This window comes from Mauremys mutica, chromosome 1 (assembly GCF_020497125.1).
Source record: "Mauremys mutica isolate MM-2020 ecotype Southern chromosome 1, ASM2049712v1, whole genome shotgun sequence".
NCBI lineage: Eukaryota > Metazoa > Chordata > Testudines > Geoemydidae > Mauremys > Mauremys mutica.
The window spans coordinates 244529771-244548624 of NC_059072.1; the positions used below are offsets into that span (position 1 = coordinate 244529771).

General features: G+C 42.7%; 1 protein-coding gene across 3 annotated transcripts in view; it reads left to right on the forward strand.

Moving 5' to 3' along the window:
• The first annotated feature begins 1334 nt into the window (after positions 1-1334).
• Positions 1335-18854, forward strand: part of UBE3A (ubiquitin protein ligase E3A) — a 90180-nt gene continuing 72660 nt past the window's right edge. For all 3 annotated transcript variants that reach the window (XM_045005182.1, XM_045005164.1, XM_045005173.1), the window contains exon 1: positions 1335-1674. The gene's annotated coding sequence lies outside the window, so the exon portion shown is untranslated. The remainder of the gene's footprint in view (positions 1675-18854) is intronic.

An 18854-nucleotide genomic window follows, 5' to 3' on the forward strand; every position in this document is an offset into this window, starting at 1 on the left:
TGAGCCTGGAAGTCTACAGAGCAATGTAGGACTGCTGTGGGTTTTTCTTTGCTGTGTTGATATACCATGAGGGACATCCAGACCATCTTGGTTAATAATCATTTATGGACCTATACTCCATGAACATATCTAATTCTTTTTTTTAACCCAGTTATACTTTTTGCCTTAACATCCCCTGGCAATGAGTTCCACAGGTTGACTGTACTTTGTGTGAAGTACTTCCTTATGTTTATTTTAAACTTGCTGCCTTAACTTCATTGGATGACCCTTGGTTCTTGTGTCATATGAAGGGGTTAATCACACTTCCTTATCCACTTTCTCCATACTTTTTGTGACTTTATAGACCTCTATCATATCCCCCTTAGTCATCTGTTTTCTAAATTGAATGGTCCCGGTCTTTTTAATCTATTATGTGGAAGCTGTTCCATACCCCTAATCATTTTTGTTGCCTTTTTTTTGTACTTTTTCCATTTCCAATATATCTTTTTGAATGAGCTTTTCCCACTCATTTTCCACAGCTGCAGGCACTACTAGGATGACCAGATGTCCCAATTTTATAGGGACAGTCCCGATATTAGGGGCTTTTTTTAATATGGGCTCCTATTACCCCCCACCCCATCCTGATTTTTCACACTTGCTAGCTGGTCACCCTAGACACTATGTGGCATTTCTGCTGCAGTTGGTCCCTTACAGTTACCCACTTGGGGTGGGAGGGTATCAGGATTTGACTTCACAAAGCAGGCCAGGGTCCTGCAGACAAGTCTCCTTCACTCCAGGACTCATGGTAAAGCACTCCCTGCCTGAGCACTAACTGAGGCAGGAGGCCCAGTGGAAATAGCTTCTGATCACCCAGTTGAAGGCTGAATCCTAAGGCAGCTGCACTGCGGGGCAGGTAATTAAGGCTCATGGTTGGGCAACCTTAATCCTAGACCGTCCCTCACGGTGCAGGGATCGAGCTTGCAACCCTGTTACTGCCCCTTCGTGCAGCGCGTGCGTAACACCCCAGAAGCGCTGCCACAAGCCCGCGGGTTTTACACCCCCTCTCGACTGCGTGCGTGGGGGGGGAGGGGCTGGCCCCAGGCTGAACCCTTGGGCTTGGCAGCCCCCCGGTCTCTCTTTCCCCTTCCTCTGCTGCCCAACGCCCCTCCCCGCCAAGGGGGGGACTGTCCGACCCCAACATGGCCGCCAGCGCGCGCGGCCGCCTAACCGCTGCGTGCCGACAGCGTCCGCCGCGAGACCCTCGGCCGCCTCCGCGCCCCGCCCAATGGGAAAGGTGGAAACTCTATGGTTCCGGGCGGAAAGTAGCGCGCCCTGCTCTCGAGCGCGGTGCATGCCGGGATACCCTGCTATGCCCGCGAGTCCTCCGAGGCTGCGCCGCGGCGATATTCGTGTTTCTCCCAAGATGGTGGCGCTGGGTTCGGGGTGAGAGAGGCGCAACGCGGGCCCTGCCCACCTCCCCGAGCGAGCGCCCCCAGCCCGGACCGGACCGCCGGCCTCGCCCTCATCCACCGCCCTCCGGAGCCCGCAGCCCCGGCCCCTCGCCGCAGACCGGCCCGGCACAGGCAGCGGCGCCGCCTCCCTCGCCCCGAGAGCAGCGCGGGCCCCGCATGAGCCCGGGCGGCAGCAGCAGCGATCGCGTCAGGGCCGCGCCGGGGAGCAGGCCGCAGCGCACAGGTCCGTCCGCGGGGGTTGCGGGGAGGCCCGGCCCGGCCCGGAGACAGGCGCCGCCGGGCCCAGGCGCGGCCCGCCCGCCCGCGTGTCCCTGCTGGGACAGTTTCGGTTTCGCCGCTGGGGTTTGCGGGGATGGAGCGCGGGGCGGCTGCCCGGGTGCCAGGAGACGGGGGTCAGTGGTGACCCCCCCCCGAGACAGGGGGTAGGTGCTGGTGGGGCCTCCGTTCTTTGGGGGGAGGTGCCCCCGGGGCAGGGTCCGTGGGTACTCTGGGGCACACGGTGTAGGAGGTCCCCTTAACGTGGGCCCACCGCTTTGAGAGCAGGGGGTGGAGAGGAAGCATGACCAGTGCTTTGGGCATTAGCTGGGGAGACGTCATGTCCCTGCTCTGTCACCAACTTCCTGTGTGACCTTGGACACGTCACTTAGCCTCTCTAGGTAGGTCTACATGACATTTTGGAACCCACGGGAGCAAGCTTCCAGGCCCAGGGCAATGGACTTGGGCTAGCAGGGTGGCTCTGGTGCTTTAAAAATGGTTGTGTAGACAGCGCTTTGAAGTTGTGGTATGGGCCGGAGCTGGGGTTCTGAAACCCTGGTCTCTACCCTGAGCCACAACTTCAAAGGACTGTCTACACAGTTACTTTCAGAGCACTAGCAGGAGCCGTGCTAACCTGAGTCTGTGCCGAGGCCGGAAGGTTTGCTGCCCTGGGTTCCAAAACACTGTATACACTGTGCCTCAGTTCTTTAAAGTGTGGATAATAGTACTTCTTTATCTCACACAGTGTTGTAACTTACAAATATTTAAAGATTAGGAGGTGCTCCCATGGTACTGTGATGGGGGCCATATAAATGTGGTAGGTCATTCAAGGGGGTAAGCTGACTTGCATGTGTAATATGTCATTCTGGTTGAAGAGTTTGACTTCTCGAGCTGTAAACAAGCTGCTCTTCAGTTCACTTTATTTAGTTAATGTTGATTGCAGGATTTTTTTTGCTTTTTGTGCCAGTATTTAGCATAAAAAAACAAAACAAATAGATTGGCTGGATTCTGCTCCTTGGACTCTTTCTGATCACGTTTCAAGTTATAACATAACTTAGTTAACTATAAGTTATAACTGAGGTGAAATGTTCTGAAGTTGTACCAGTGGCTGAGGTAAATGAATGGAGCTGTGGAAATGTTTTTATTAAATTGTTTAGTTGTAAGGTTTGTAAGTGTTTATAGTGTACATATGCTATCTTGTTAGGGTTGTTACAGTCAAGGAAAGCTTTTCTTCACTTTCTGTGTAATACCCACACTGCCCCTGGGTTCTAAGCATCTTTGGGCTGGAAATGTGTTCTAGGCACCATTCTTGTGATCTGATGCTTGCAAGAAGGCACGGTGTGTATGGACTTCTGTGGGACTCTTTACAGATGCAAGGACCTTCAAGGATCAGTTTGCCGGATCTGAGTCTTATTTGGTGCAGGACATCAACCCTACTGTATCTATGGCAAAAAGTCAGTTTTAGGGAAGAGACCTTGGGTTTTTATTTTATTTTAATGAGAAGTGGCTAGCACATTTTGTGTGCTACCAAAACAAATAATATAATACATCATGTGCATTCCAAAAGCAAAAAAGCTGGGAAACAGATTTAAAGATACAGATTCTATCACTTCGTAATACTATGAACGTTAGTGTTTGTTAGTGCGTGTGAACTGTAACCATATTCATCTTCTAAATTAAACCTCTAAAATGTGTATTATAAAATTAATTTAAATAATTTTCTCGCATAACATCCATCATATTGACTTATATACCTATTCAGATTTTGATTATTCCTAGTTCTGGTCACTTTTAGCTGCACTTCTCCGTCAGAACAACTGTAATTTTGTGTCAACTGTTACAACATAAACCAGTCTTAGAAAAACTGGTTATCACAGTATTAGGTAATATATGGCACTATTTATAACACTGGAATTTAAAAGAAGATACTTGTTCTGTCTACTCCAGTGTTTTCCATCATTACAATATGAGTACCTCTCAATAATTTAAAAATAAATAAGAACAGCCATACTGGGTCACACCAATGGTCTATCTAGCTCAGTAGCCTGTCTTCTGTCAGTGGTCAATGCCAGGTGCTTCAGAGGGAATGAACATAATAGATAATCAAGTAGTCCATTCTGTGTCGCCTGTTCTCAGCTTCTGGCAAACAGAGGCTATGGACACTTCACAGCAGGGTTTCTCAAACAGGGGTCGCTGCTTGTGTAGGGAAAGCCCCTGGTGGGCCAGGCCGGTGTGTTTACCTGCCCCGTCAGCAGGTCCGGCCAAGGGACTTACTGACCACCGCTTTCAGCAGCCCCCACTGGCCCAGAGCAGCGACCCGCAGCCAGTGGGAGCCGCGATTGGCCGGACCTGCGGACGGGGCAGGTAAACACACTAGCCTGGCCTGCCGGGGCCTTCCCTACACAAGCAGTGTCCCAAGTTTGAGAAACCCTGCTTTAGAGCATGGTTTTGCATCTCTGCCCATCCTGGGCAATAGCCATTGATGGACCTATCCTCCATGGACTTATCTAGTTCTTTTTTGAACCCTCTTTTAGTCTTAGCGTTCACAACATCCTCTGGCAAAGAGTTCCACAGGTTGACTGTGTGTTGTGTGAAGAAATACTTCCTTTTGTTTGTTTTTAAACCTGTGTCTATTAATTTCATTTGGTGACCTCTAGTTCTTGTGTTACGAGAAGGAGTAAATAACACTTCCTTATTTACTTTCTCCAAACCAGTCATGTTTTTATAGACCTCTATCATATCCCTCCTTAGTCATCCCTTTTCCGAGCTGAAAAGTCCCAGTCTTATTAATCTCTCCTAATATGGAAGCTGTTCCATATCCCTAATAATTTTTGTTGCTCTTTTCTGTACCTTTTCCAATTCCAATATATCTTTTCTGACATAGGGTGACCAGATCTGCACGCAGTATTCAATATGTGGGCATACCATGAATATATATAGAGGCAATATGATATTTTCTGTCTTATCTATGTATCCCTTTCCCAATAATTCCCAACATTGTTTGCTTTTTTGACTTTTACTGATATTTAAGTAAAAACATGAATCTTCATTCCTAGGTTTTAAGAGAAATAGTCTGATTTGCTTATAATTTATTTTGGGGTTTGATTTGAATGTGAGTGGGGGTGTGCACCTCTGTGTTTGAGAAAAATAGTTATAGAAGGAAAGTTAGGTTGAAGACATTAGTTTTATATTTAGCTCTGAAACTGGTAAGTTCATGGTCATTATTACCTTTTGTGGGAGTGAGTTCCATAGGATAAACGCAGTCCTGTGGAAATTCCAGCTTTGTACTGTACCTCTCTTCCCTTTAAAAATTCACACAAGTTTGTTTAGAACTAGTTCTGCTTATTGCTGCAGTTGCTAAGAGGCAAATGTCAATGATATTCCTTGTGATTGGCAATTTTTGTGGATTTTAGTTAACTAATGAAAGAAAAGAATCGGTAAGTAGTATTAAATTGGCCTTTTAAAAATAATATTTAAGGTTTGTCAAATACAAATTGACACACACTGTCACATTACCTAACTTGTCCCATTATAATGTCTATTTTCAGAAGGCTTAGGAGTTGTCTGTTTTATTTTATGTTGGGCTGAAAGTTATTACAGAACGTGTTGGCCATGATAGATATTTCTTAAGTTAATTAAAACTACACTTTTAACATGCAAAGTTTAAAAAAAAAAAAAAAAGTAGTAGTAGCATTTTGGTTGATTTCAGAAGCTATTCAGTAGAACCCTTACTTAAAAAAACCCAACAGTGCTCACTTTTAAAAAGTTAGAAAGCATGATCATAATGCTATTGCAAGACATTAATAGATTTATCTACACTAGGTTATCTTCTCAATTTCCCCACTATAACTACTCCCTGGTAGTGGTACTAGCATAGACAAGCTGTTGGAGTTTTAACCACTTAGTCAACTAAACCAATATGCCCCAGTTGCATTTTCAGTTCATAGAGCCCTGAAAAGCTGTGCATCTTGCATATGGCTCAATTTTTCCAGCTTCATTTTTTGTTATAATAAAGCAGAGGTATTGATCACTTCTCTGCATCAGCAAAGTTTTCTTACCTATTCTGTCCCACAGTGATACGTTTCATGATGTATCATAACAGGCTTTGTGGTATGTGTACAGAATTTAATAGCTTAATTTAGACTTATTAATAACCTGAATCCCCAATTTATCCAATATTCTGGATAGTTGAGACACTTGATATGCAGTTCTGTACAGTTTAATGTCATTGCTTTTATTTTAACAATTTAAGTGTTGATGTACAATGCATCATGACACTGTAGGTGGGATATTTTAATCCTGTATGCTTGTTTAGCAGCTTAAATAATCCTTGGACATGACACCTTCAATGCTTTTTTATCAACCTCAGTTCTGTATTAAACTTCTACACCGTTGAAATGTGATGTTTTGAATGCATAAAAATCAAGAAGTCTAGTTGTTGAGCAACTGCATCTCTTCTGCGTTGCAAATATATTTTCTCCTCCGTTTGCCTATTTGTAAAATAGGTGTAATATTTAATTTACTAGGGTATTCTGAGATGATTAATTTATGTACGTTATTTTGACATTCTGCTATTAAAGACTGTATAAAGTATATAAATGTAAACTATTTATGTAAAAGCATACACAAACTATAGATGCACTTTTCTTCTCTCCCTTCCATCCCTCAAAAACATTATCAGTGAAAACTGAGGACACTCAGTACTCATGGGATTGGGTCTGTAATAAATGAGGCTCATAATGAGTTAACATGTAAATTCTCATGATGGAGTAAGTCTTTCCTACCAGCTGGTGATGATAGGAGTAGATCCATTTGTAGTTTCCCTCCTAGTAGATATTCATGTAAGTAGACAGGCAGCATATTTCTGCATAGAGCCCATACCGCATGCACTTGTTCATTAGCCCGTTCGTTTATAAGCCTACCCCCCCAAGATGGATAGGTAAAAATAGCAAAAACTGCATGACCCTTTCATAAGCTGACCCTATATTTCAGGGGTTGGCAAACTTTGGCTCCTGGCCTCTTAGGGTAAGCCGCTAGCAGGCCTGGACGTTCTGTTTACCTGGAGCGTCACAGGCACGGAGCCTCTCAGCTTCCTGCAGCTCCCAGTGGCTGGGAACGGTGAACCGTGGCCACAGAGAGCTGAGGGGCTCCATGCCTGCAGACTCTCCAGGTAAACAGAATTACAGTGTATTAGATATTCAATTCAATGATTCCATAGAGTTTAAAATCATCAAATTTTGGTGTAGATCCGTTTATAAGCCGGCCCCTGCTTTTTGACACATCACTTTTTTACCAAAAATATTCAGCTTATGAAAGAGTATATACAGTACTTGTGCTTCTTTGGTTTGTGGTATTCCTTGGGCCATGCTTTCTGCTTTTGGCCTACATGTAATGAAACTGACTACCTATGCACTAAAGGCCTGATTTTCAGAGGTGCTGGGCACCTGCATTTCCCATTGATGTTAATTGGACTTGCTGATGCTCAACAATTCTGAAAGTCTCATCCTGAATCTCTTGATTTCCTTTCCACCACCTCCCTACAGGCCCTCTGTGCTGAAAGATGAATGGAAAGGGGTTCCATTGATCCTCTTTTTCTCTCCCAGCCTTTCATGGAGCAGGGATTTGGGATCTTCCACACACATACTTGTAACAGGAGAGCAAAGGAGAAAATAGGGTGATATTCAAACTGGTTACTTTCATATGAATGGATTCTTTATAACAAAGGAGGCAGTGAAACATTTCTGTAGGGGGCTGAGTATGGGAAAGTTTAGGTGTTTGATTTTCCTCATAGCTATGAAACTGGCCCACACTTCTCTCCAGGAATGCTTATGCATGTAGTAGCTAGATCTCCTGAGGTGAGTTTGGAGAGAACTACCAATGCTTTACTGTATGTCTACACTGCAGTAAAACACCCATGGCTGGCCTCTATCAGCTAATCCACACTCGCAGGTCTCAGACTGCAAGGCTATAAAATTGCATTGTAGCCATTCAAGATTGGGCTGGAAGCTAGATTCTGAGATTCCAGCCCAATCCTGAACATTTACAGTGCAATTTAATAGCCCCGAAGTCTGAGCCCTGCAAGCCCCAGCAGCTACCATGGGCCATCTGTGGATGGTTCATTGTAGCGTAGAAATACCCTTAATGTTTTATGTCTTGTGCAGCAAGGGTTATGTCCCTGTGCTGTCATGGATGAGATGTTTCCCAGATCTACCTCCTGACTCTGCAACAAGAAAGGAGAGAGAAGCATTAAACAAGGGCCATTCACTCTAACCTTAACAAGAATTCTCTTAAAAGAAAATAAATAAATCAGTGAAATCCTGGAGAAACAGGAATTTTGCATTCACAAAAGTTTGAGGAGGAAGTCAAAGGTAGTAAACAGGTGTCTGGTATTGTGAAGGTAAGGGACTAAATGAAGTAGAAAAAACTTCACTTTTTTGGAAGATGACAGTACTGAACCATGGGAAGGCTAGATTTGAAATAGAGGAAGCTTTCAGATTCCTGAGACACTCAGTGGCATGGAAGCAGGATTGAAGGAAGCAAATGTGAGCAATAAACCCAGGTTGAGAGTTAGTACACAAGACCATAAGAATGGCCATACTTGGTCAGACCAAAGGTCCATCTAGCCCAGTATTCTGTCTTCCAACAGTGGCCAATGCCAGGTGCCCCAAAGGGAATGAACAAAACAGGTGATCATCAAGTGATCCATCCCCTGTTACCTACTCTCAGCTTCTGGCAAAGAGGCTAGGGACACCATCCCTTTCCATCGTGGCTGATAGCCATTGATGGACCTATCCTCCATGAATTTATCTAGGTTTTTTTTAATTATAGTCTTGACCTTCACAACATCCTCTGGCAAAGAGTTCCACGGGTTGACTGTGCATTGTGTGAAGAAATACTTCCTTTTGTTTGTCTTTAAACCTGCTGCATGTTCATTTCATTTGGTGACCCCTAGTTCTTGTGTTAGGAGATGGAGTAAATGACACTTCCTTATTTACTTTCTCTACACCAGTCATGACTTTATAGACCTCTGTCATATCCCCGCTTTGTCTCTTTTCCAAGCTGAAAAGTCCCAGTCTTATTAATCTCTCATCATATGGCAGTCATTCCATACCCCAATCATTTTTGTTGCCCTTTTTTGTACTTTTTCCAATTCGAATATATCTTTTTTGAGATGGGGTGGCCATGTATGCACGCAGTATTCAAATTGTGGGAGTACCATGGATTTATATAGAGGCAATATGATATTTTCTGTCTTCTTATCTATCCCTTTCTTAATGATTCCCAATATTCTATTTGCTTTTTTGACTGCCTCTGCACTGTGAGTGGATGTTTTCAGAGAACTATCTACAATGACTGCAAAATCTCTTTCTTGAGTGGTAACAGCTAATTTAGACCCCATTCTTTTATATGTATAGTTGGGATTATGTTTTCCATATGCATTACTTTGCATTTATCAATACTGAATTTCATCTGCCATTTTGTTGCCCAGTCACTCAGTTTTGAGAGCCTTTTGTAGCTCTTCGCAGTCTGCCTGGGACTTAACTATCTTGAGTAGTTTTGGATCAACTTCAAATTTTGCCACCTCACTGTTTACTCCCTTTTCCAGAGCATTTATGAATATGTTGAATAGGACTGGGCCCAGTACAGACTTCTGGGGGACACCACTATTTACCTCTCTCCATTCTGAAAACTGACCACTGATTCCTACCCTTTGTTTCCTATCTTTAAGTAGTGATCAAGATAGAAAGAACTTGGTCATTGAAAGGTCAGGGAGAGAGCAGTACTTAGACATGCTCATGTGTAGGGCCCTACGAAATTTACGATCCTTTTTGGTCAATTTCATGGTCACCAGGATTTTAAAAATTGTAAATTTCATGATTTCAGCTATTTTTAAATCTGAAATTTCAAAGTGTTGTAATTGTAGAGTTCTGACAGAAGGAGGAGTTGGGGGAGAGGGGTACGCACAAGGTTATTGTAGGTAGGGTTGTGGTACTGCTACCCTTACTTCTGTGGTGCTGCTGGTAATGGTGAAAGCAGAGCAGGACAACTGGAGAGTGGTGGCTGCTGTCTGGGAGCCCAGTTCTGAAGACAGCTGCTGCACAGAAGTAAGGATGTCAATACTGTACAATGCCACCCTGACTTCTGCCCTGCTGCCTGCAGAGCAGGGCCATTGGCCAGCAGCCGCCACTCTCCAGTCACTTAGCTCTGAAGGCAGCAGCGCAGAAGTAAGGGTGGCATGGTGTGATATTGCCACCCTTACTTCTGTGATGCTGCTGGTCAGGCACTGTCTTCTGAGCGGGCATCCGTCCAACAGCAGGGTGGTAATACTGTGACTCCCTTAAAGTAACCTTGAGACCCCCATGCAACACCCTTTCAGGTCAGGACCCCCAGTTTGAGAAACGCTGGCCTCCTCCGTGAAATCGGTATAGTATAGGGTAAAAGCACACAAAAAACCAGATTTCACAGGGGAGACCAGATTTCATGGTCCGTGACATGTTTTTCATGGTCGTGAATTTGGTAGGGCCCTGCTCGTGTGAATTAATCTGTAGATGTGAGTGTGTTAACTCATATTGGTGGGTGGGGACAGGGAGACTTTCACTTGAAGAGGAGGAAGAACTATGTGGCGGATGGATTGTGAAGCAGGGAATAAAGGATAAAAAGGCTTATTGATTAAACTGTAATATAAATGAAATAGTAGAGTAAGACAATAGATTCATTAGAATGAAGAAAAAAATTTCCAGGGATAGACTTAAAGGAAGTAGCGATCTGCTTCTCTTTGAATCTCCCATAAGACTTTCTCCCAAACTATCTATAAAAAGCATTTCATATCAACTGGAGGAAAAGGAGAGTTGGTTAAAAAGAAGATATTTATATTGAATCATCAATTTTTTTAAATAAGTTGAGCCTGCTTTCCCTTATCAGTTTTACAAATCCCCTGGTTGGAGGGAAGTAGGGATGGTGTCGTCTGCTTCAGTTTTTTCTACTTCCTCCTTCCACCTTTCCCACCCTTTTTGCAGAATAGTGGAGAATTCAGAGGAAGAGCTGCAAATGCTCAGCTGTGTGGAATTAATTGGTGAGGTCTTTGAATTCTCACTTCAGTGGCTGAGGCAAGAGGATTGAGCCAACCACTTCTTTGAAGCATCCTGCTCTTTTTTTACTTGGAGGGGGGAGGGGCAGGGAATGTGTTTTAAGAGAGACTTCTGATACTCATCTGAACAGAAAACTTGGATTTTCTTTGGTGGTTGAAAGAGGCTTTATAGTCTTGATGTGTGCCAACCTAACCCCCAGTGTAGATGCAGCTAGGTTGATAGCTTCTGTCAGCTTACCTACTGTCACTCAAGGAGATGGTGTTCCTATCATAATGGAACCATTGTGATAGGCTGCATCTACACCAGGGTTTCTCAAACAGTGGTTGCCACTTGTGTAGGGAAAGCCCCTGGTGGGCCGGGTCGGTGTGTTTACCTGCCCCGTCCGCAGGTCCAGCCAATCGGGGCTCCCACTGGCCGTGGATCACTGCTCCGGGCCAATGGGAGCTGCTGGATCCTGGGGGACCCAGCCTTCCCCTGCATCATGAAGTCAAACACCTGCCACCTCGACAGCACCAAGGAACCATTCAACTACTATCTCAGCAGATTTGAATGTGCATTTGGTCGTCTGAAGGGTCACTGACATTGTTTACTCACAAGATTGGACCTCCAGTGAGAAAAATATCCCAATGATTAGAGCTGCCTTCTGTGTCCTGCACAATATATGTGGAGGTGGAGTGTCTGTCTGCTGAATTTTAACACCCAGGTACAAGGGCTACTAGAAGAGCTCAACATGCTGCTATGTAGCTCAGGGAGGCTTTGAAATTTAGTGAGCAGGTGTAGTGTGTGGTATGCTCGACCTGGCCCTGCTCTTTTTGTGGCCTGGTAAGGATCGTCTGGTTACTGTACATGTAGAAATATAATATTCAGTGCACCTATTTTGCTTTGCGTGATCCTATGAGTTGTGTGTCACCGTTATTATGAACTGCTTTTCCGCCAGAGCAGTTCAGTCAATTCAAGAGAGACCAAGTGGATTTTAACCATTTCTTGAAAACTACAATAGAAGTAAGTAAACAATCTCACTCCCTGCTGGGTGGTCCAGCAAGGCATACCGACTGCAGGCAAATTAACCTTTTTTTTCTTATTTAGAGTCTGTCGCTACTCCACCACACAGAGAAGCTCTTAACACCCTCCTATATATCCTAAGTTACACAGGTGCTTTGTAATGGTTACATGCAGGTTGGATTTGATTTAAATCAATTTGATTTAAATCATGATTTAAACCACTGGTCAGGAAGACTTGATTTAATCATGGATTTCTACATAAAAGTGCATTCTTGTTGGTTGTTATAACCTTAATACATATTCTTCACCACTCAGAGATAGATGTAGGTTTCATTTTTAGAAAGTACACACTATACATTTGTAAAGTGATTTATTTTGAAAACTTTTCAGATTAGTTGTACAACTATATCAGAAAATGAATGATTGGTTATTTCATTTACCAAAGGTAATTGAAGCAGATATTTATGAAGTCATTTGGAGGTGAACTATCTCCAATTCAACAGGTTAATCGTTAATATTTGGAGGATTTTCTTGCCATGCTGTATTAGGAGAACATCACCAGACATTTAAATTGTTTTATTTAACTAAAACATCATCATTATGTATTCTGGTTTTTTTTTCTTCAACAGCAAACTAATAATGTTTTAACAAAACAAACATGCGAATTTTTAAATTTAGTTAAACATTCAAGTTTTTTTAATTCAGATTTGTTTTTGTTAAAATTGTTTAACTAAAATAGTTAAATGAATTTTAAAAAAAACAAAACAAAAATTAAATCGACTATCAGCCAGGTCAACATGAGAAACTTAAAATATTGGCTTCTGCAGCTAACTCAGTTGTCTTCACCTTAATTTTCCTGTTTGTTCATAATCTGGAAAAGAAAAACAAGCTTTCCTGCTTTTTCAGGTCCCAGGAAGAATATATTCTTTCTACACCGGCAGAAGAAGCTACTGCTCTTAAGTGAGATTATCAGTTCAACAGTCTCTGAATCCAAGTGCTTAAGTGACTTCCACCAGTTCACTGGTGTGACTTCCTTTAAAACGTCATCGGCAAACATATATTTCTTGAATGGTTCACCCTTAGCTCTGAAGTTTATTATGGTTGGCATTATGGAAGGATGATTGCTGGATGTCCATGTCATAGCCATCTCCTCTTCTTCAGCAGTTTGACCCTAGTACTGGGTATTGAGAATATTTGCAAGAAAATGAGATGGAGATAGTGCTTGTCCCATTCATTTTTTCAATGCTTTAATTAAAATTTAATTTAACTCTATCATTGAATATTTCTCTTTTTAAGATCTCACTCTGTTCCTTCCAAATTTCAACAATATCAGCAATTAAACAGCTTTTTCCCTGCATTTTGTTCAAGGCTACAGAAATAGGCTTCAGGGCACTCAGTGTGTGTTCAATATTTCTCGCGAATCCAATGTTGAGAACTTTGGCTGTGACAGTGCCATCTCTTTTTTTCACAATTTTGTTCACAACTGTCATCAGATTAGGCCAATTCTTGATATAGTGCTCAAAACAGTCCACTACTGAGTTCCATCTCACGTTTTGTGGGAGAGTTAGCTTGGTTCCTCCAACTTTTTTCAGAGCAGCTGCTGCAAAGTGGTTGTTATGAAAGTATTTTGCAATTTCAACAACATTAGCCTTTATTTCTGGATCACTGAAGTCTTTGACTAGGAGGTGCATCAAATGAGCACTGCAACCGTTATTACCTTGGAACTCTTCTAAATAATTTCTTCTCATCTTGGCTACATTTGCAGCATTGTCTATGACCAAGCTGCATACTAGACATTTGATTTTTTTTTCAGTTTGTTATAGCTTTTACTGCTACTTCTTGTAAGTATTTTGCTGTGTGTGCATTTCCAGATATATCAATTGTTTCTGTACGGAAGACATTCCCTTCTTCTGTTGTCTCACAAGCACATACAACAGGATCATTGTGGACATTGCTCTACCTATCAAGACTCAGGTTAACAATTTTATCCTCATGACCAGTAGTTCTCAAAGCCAGTCTGCCACTTGTTCAGGGAAAGTCCCTGGCAGCCTGGGCCGGTTTGTTTACCTGCCGTGTCCGCAGGTTCAGCCAATCGCGGCTCCCACTGGCTGCGGTTCACTGCTCCAGGCCAATGGGGGCTGCAGGAAGCAGTGCGGGCCAAGGGATGTGCTGGCTGCCGTTTCCCGCAGCCCCCATTGACCTGGAGCATCGAAGCGCGGCCAGTGGGAGCCATGATTGGACGAACCTGCGGACACGGCAGGTAAACAAACTGGCCCGGCCCGCCAGGGGCTTTCCCGGAACAAGCGACGGACTGGCTTTGAGAACCGCTGCTCTAGACTTTCTGCACACTGCTCAGCTTCTCTTTCATACACTTTATCCAGCAATTTGCCTGTGACATCTGCTCTGTTGGGGGGACTGTATCCTAGTCTTAATGACTGAACCGTGTTAATGAAGTGTGGGTTCTCAGTCATACGGAATGGAGAGTTTGTTGCATAAACAAACCAGGCAATTTTTTCATCAATTACCTCTTTTTGTAATCTGCTGGTTCTTATCACAAAATTATCTAGGATTGTTTCTGGATGATGGAGACTTTTTGCTACAGGTGATATACTGTGGCTATGCGACATACATGGTGTGACTGAAACACTGTCATTGGTAGATAACTCTGAAACAATAGAAAATGATGGTGATCTTGAAGGCAGATAGTCTTCAGAATCTTGTATGTTGAGGATGGTTTCTCCTAAATAAAATAAGTCAATGCAGTTATTTAATTATTATTTCCATACTGCTCATTTAGTATCACTCATTGCATTCACTGGCACTCAGTACTACTTTAAAGGTGAAATTGTAGAAAAAAGATTTGCCTGTTTCGACTATTTTTTTTATCACAACTGCATCTAAAATGATAGTACCATAGAGTAACAACTATATTTTTTGCTCACACATGAGAATGCAAGAATAGTCCAGAAGGAAGACAGGCAATCCTTAAGAAAGAAGTATGAAATAAAAAAGTTTAGCCACCTGAAGATCCTGCATGTTCCAACATGTTCCTTTCATCTTCTTCAATGCAGCTTCCTCCTGAGAAGGAACACATCTCATGATGTTGTGTCATTTGGGCAACCAGGCCTTGAATTTCTTTGTTGCACTATTTGCATTTTGCACACATGCCTGTCTTACCCACAGGTAGAGGAACTAAATGAAAATATTCCCAAACTGGGTCTCTTTTATGGCCTGCTGCCATTATAGGTTTTCCCTTCTAGTGAGAGAATGGCATGATAGGTCTCAAATCAATGAAGGTTACACTCAGAAAGACCTCAAGACTTCTGGAATATGCTCTTAATCAGTTTCACTTTTGTTTCTACTGCCTGTCCCTCCCTTCTCACATTTATCTCCAGACTACTTCTCCTTGTCCAGATCTATTCCGCCCTCAACAATCTTCTGTTCATTGAACTTTTTGAAACTTTGCACTTTTAGAGAGAGGTAAGGGATGGACTCTGCGTACACAAATTTGCAGAGGGACAATAGGGTTGAGGTCTGTTATTTCTCACCTCTGTCTATTAATAAACAAACATTTTTGCTGTTAACAAGCATGTTATCTCTGGAGACAACAAATCCACAGTTTGAGAACTGCAAAACTAAGCATCTCTGATGGTATCTTCTAGACTGAGCACTGAGTCCCATTCGGTAGATAGAAAGATTAACCAAAATTCATACATAAGCCCCTGGAACTCTATAAGATTGGGTCCCTAATCCATGAACTGTTGGAACTGGTTTACAAAACTTTTCTTAAACATTACATGAATACATTGTCTCATATTATAGAATTAGACTTTATAATTCATATTCCATGATGAGATAGTTTTAATTAAGATACATTATGGCTCAAAGATATCTTTAGATTTTTTCCTCAAAGCATTTTATCCCCTGTGGTAACACTTTAACAGTCTTCCTTTTTGAGGTGAATATACTTGATAGAGGAAATTAGCTTATCAATAATGACACAGGGTCTCACCCAGCAGGAGAGAAGGCACGTTCCCTTTCCTTGAAGATGTTTTACCTTCATTTGACTCCCTACTTCAAGTTCTAGTCCTTTCTTAAAGAGAAATCCTCTGTAGTTTCCATCTTCTTCTTTCTCCTAACTGATGAGCTGCTCCATTGCTTGCTTTAGCAAGTCTAGTTTTTAGTTGGTCCAGAAATCTATCAGCAGATACTAATGCTTGCCATTCTTCTAGAACAGGAGCATACCAGAGCTCTGGCAACTGCTTTTGTCTACCTGTTACTAATTCAAATGGGCTATATCCAGTAGAGGCATTAATTAGTAGCTGCTCAAGGAGCCATCAGAATTTGTGTAATATCCCATTCCTTTCCACTTTCAGTGACGATTTTTCTAAGTGTCTATTCAGTTGTGCAGTTTGACTGCTCCATGTTTCCACTAGCCTGAGTATGGGAGGGGATGTGGACACTCTGCTCGATTCCATATAGCTTGTATACTAATTGGGTTAGATCTCCCTTGAAATGGGATCCCTGGACAAATCCAAAGAATAATAGAAATTCCCCACCTAGGGCATTACATGTTCAGTGAGACACCTCGCCGCATTTAAAGCAGTGTTAGTTTTTACAGGAAAAGCATCAATCCATTTTGTAAAAGTATCCACTTATCAAGAGGTATTTATTTCCTCTACGTGTGGTAGGTATAATCGACTTGCACCTTAATCCATGGACCATATATCCTCTGGGTTTGTTAAGGGAATCTTGCTTCTTCCCTGATCTGCGTTGACAGCAGCACATGGCAATTTCTGACATATTGGTCAATATCAGATTGTACCAAGGGGCCACCAAGCTGTTTGCAATAGACATTCAGTTGAATGAGCAATGCCCTGATGCCCCCCTTGATCATGTGCAAGATACATGATGTCATTTTGTAAGTATTTAGGCACTACTCACATCTGCTGGCTTTGTGGCTTTACTACGAGTAGACCATCCCCTTCAGGCAGTATTTGAAGAGGAACTCCTCCCTCGTTATCTTTTTTTAAGGAGATTTCATAGAGAGATTGTTTGTTCTGCATTTCAGCAAGACTGTATTTTTTTGACTCTGATGTTTGAGTTCTTGCTACAACATTTTGTTGTGGAGATTGCCAGCAGGTTATATTTAATGCTGCCTGTTTAGCTTCAAAATCAGCCTGATTGTTTCATTCTGCTTTGGGTCCTTTCTTTTGATGAGCTTTAACTTTGCCAATTAAAGTTTCATTTCTTCTCCTTTTTAAAAGGGTAACTATATACAGCTATAAATCAGTGAGTGGTACAGGTTTACCATCTTAACTATATATAGCATTTTTTCTCCCATTCTGAAACCCAGTCAACTAGAACCATGCACACCCATTGAGAATCAGAACACAAGTACAGATCTTTTTCTTAGGAAACATTTTCCAAAGTTCACTGCAGCCAGTTCAGCTTACTGAGCCAAATGTATATTACATTTGCTTGCAATCACTGTCTAATTGCCAGGATCTATAAGTGCAAAGCCAGTGTAGGCTTTTCCATCAATGTGGTATAATGAACCATCTATAAACCACACCTGTATAGATTTTTGTTCAGAAAAAGGTTTCACATCCCATTTGGAGCCCCAGAAAGATATTTCTTTCGAGTGCTTAGTTGAAGAAATGGGCACTCCTGGGGCTTCCCACCTACCAATAATCCTAAAGCAGTTTTAGATGGTCCAGACAGGGTCTTTATCTGCAAATCTCAATCCATTAAAGCTAAAGTCCAGCGAGCCAGCTGAGAATTTGATATCTGCCCATCTTTAATTTGTCCAGAGAAGATATTTTAGAAGGGTGTGAAGAGTCCTAAGGACTATGTGTTTAACCCTGTAATAGATTCTGAATGGCCCAATACGCTGCTAGAACTTGTTTGGTTTTGTTTTGGCTTGCAGAAAATTTTTCCTCCACTCAGCTAGGAAGCAGGGAAGCATAGGTGATAAGTTTATCCTTGCCTAACTGAAGCTGCATTAACACAGCAGAAAAAGCTGTAGTTGAAGCTCCTACTTCTAAAATAAAAGGTTTTTGTAGGTTAGTATCAGAGGGGTAGCCGTGTTAGTTTGGATCTGTAAAAAGCGACCAAGTCCTGTGGTACCTTATAGACCAACAGACGTATTGGAGCATAAGCTTGTCATGTCATCTGATGAAGTGGGTATTCACCCATGAAAGCTTATGCTCCAATACGTCTGTTATTCTATAAGGTGCCACGGGACTCTCTGTCACTTTTTGTAGGTTAGGATGTGCTCGTGCAGCTATCTGGGCAATTTTTTATTTTAAGCCCTGGACTCTTGATTGTGTTCAGACTTCCATTCCCAAATATCTCCCTTCTTGAGACATCTATACAGCAGTTCAGCAATTTCAGCAAATGCTGGAATAAATTCCCTATTGAATCCTGCTAATCTCAGAAAGGATCTCAACTCATGTTCAGAGTACTTGGACTTACTCCTGAAGGGGCTATCTGCTATCAGGGCCAATTTCAGTTCCCAGGAAGCATACTTTATTCCTGGCAAGCTGAACCTTCTTCCCATTCAGTTTTAACCCTGTCTCACTCAGTAGTTTAAACAACCAAGGGCAGGTCTACACTAAGGGTGGGGGTCGAATTAGGGTACGCAAGTTCAGCTACGTGAATAGCGTAGCTGAACTCGAAGTACCCTAGTTTGAACTACTTACCCGTCCAGACGCCGCGGGATCGAAGTCCGCGGCTCCAAGGTCGACTCCGCCACCGCCGTTTGCAGTGGTGGAGTACCGGAGTCGACCGGAGCGCGCGGGGAGTTCGAACTATCACGTCCAGATTAGACGCGATAGTTCGAACTCCGAGAAGTCGAACTCACCGCGTCGACCCGGCAGGTAAGTGTAGACTAGCCCCAAGTTAGGACTTCTCTATGTGCTTCCTGAGTTTCTGGGGCAACTAATATATCGTTGTCATGTACCAATACCCTATCAGTTTCTAAAAGAGGAGCCAGAAACTTGGTTATGTCTGCATGAAATAATGTGAGAGAGTTAATAAATCCCTGAGGAAGTAG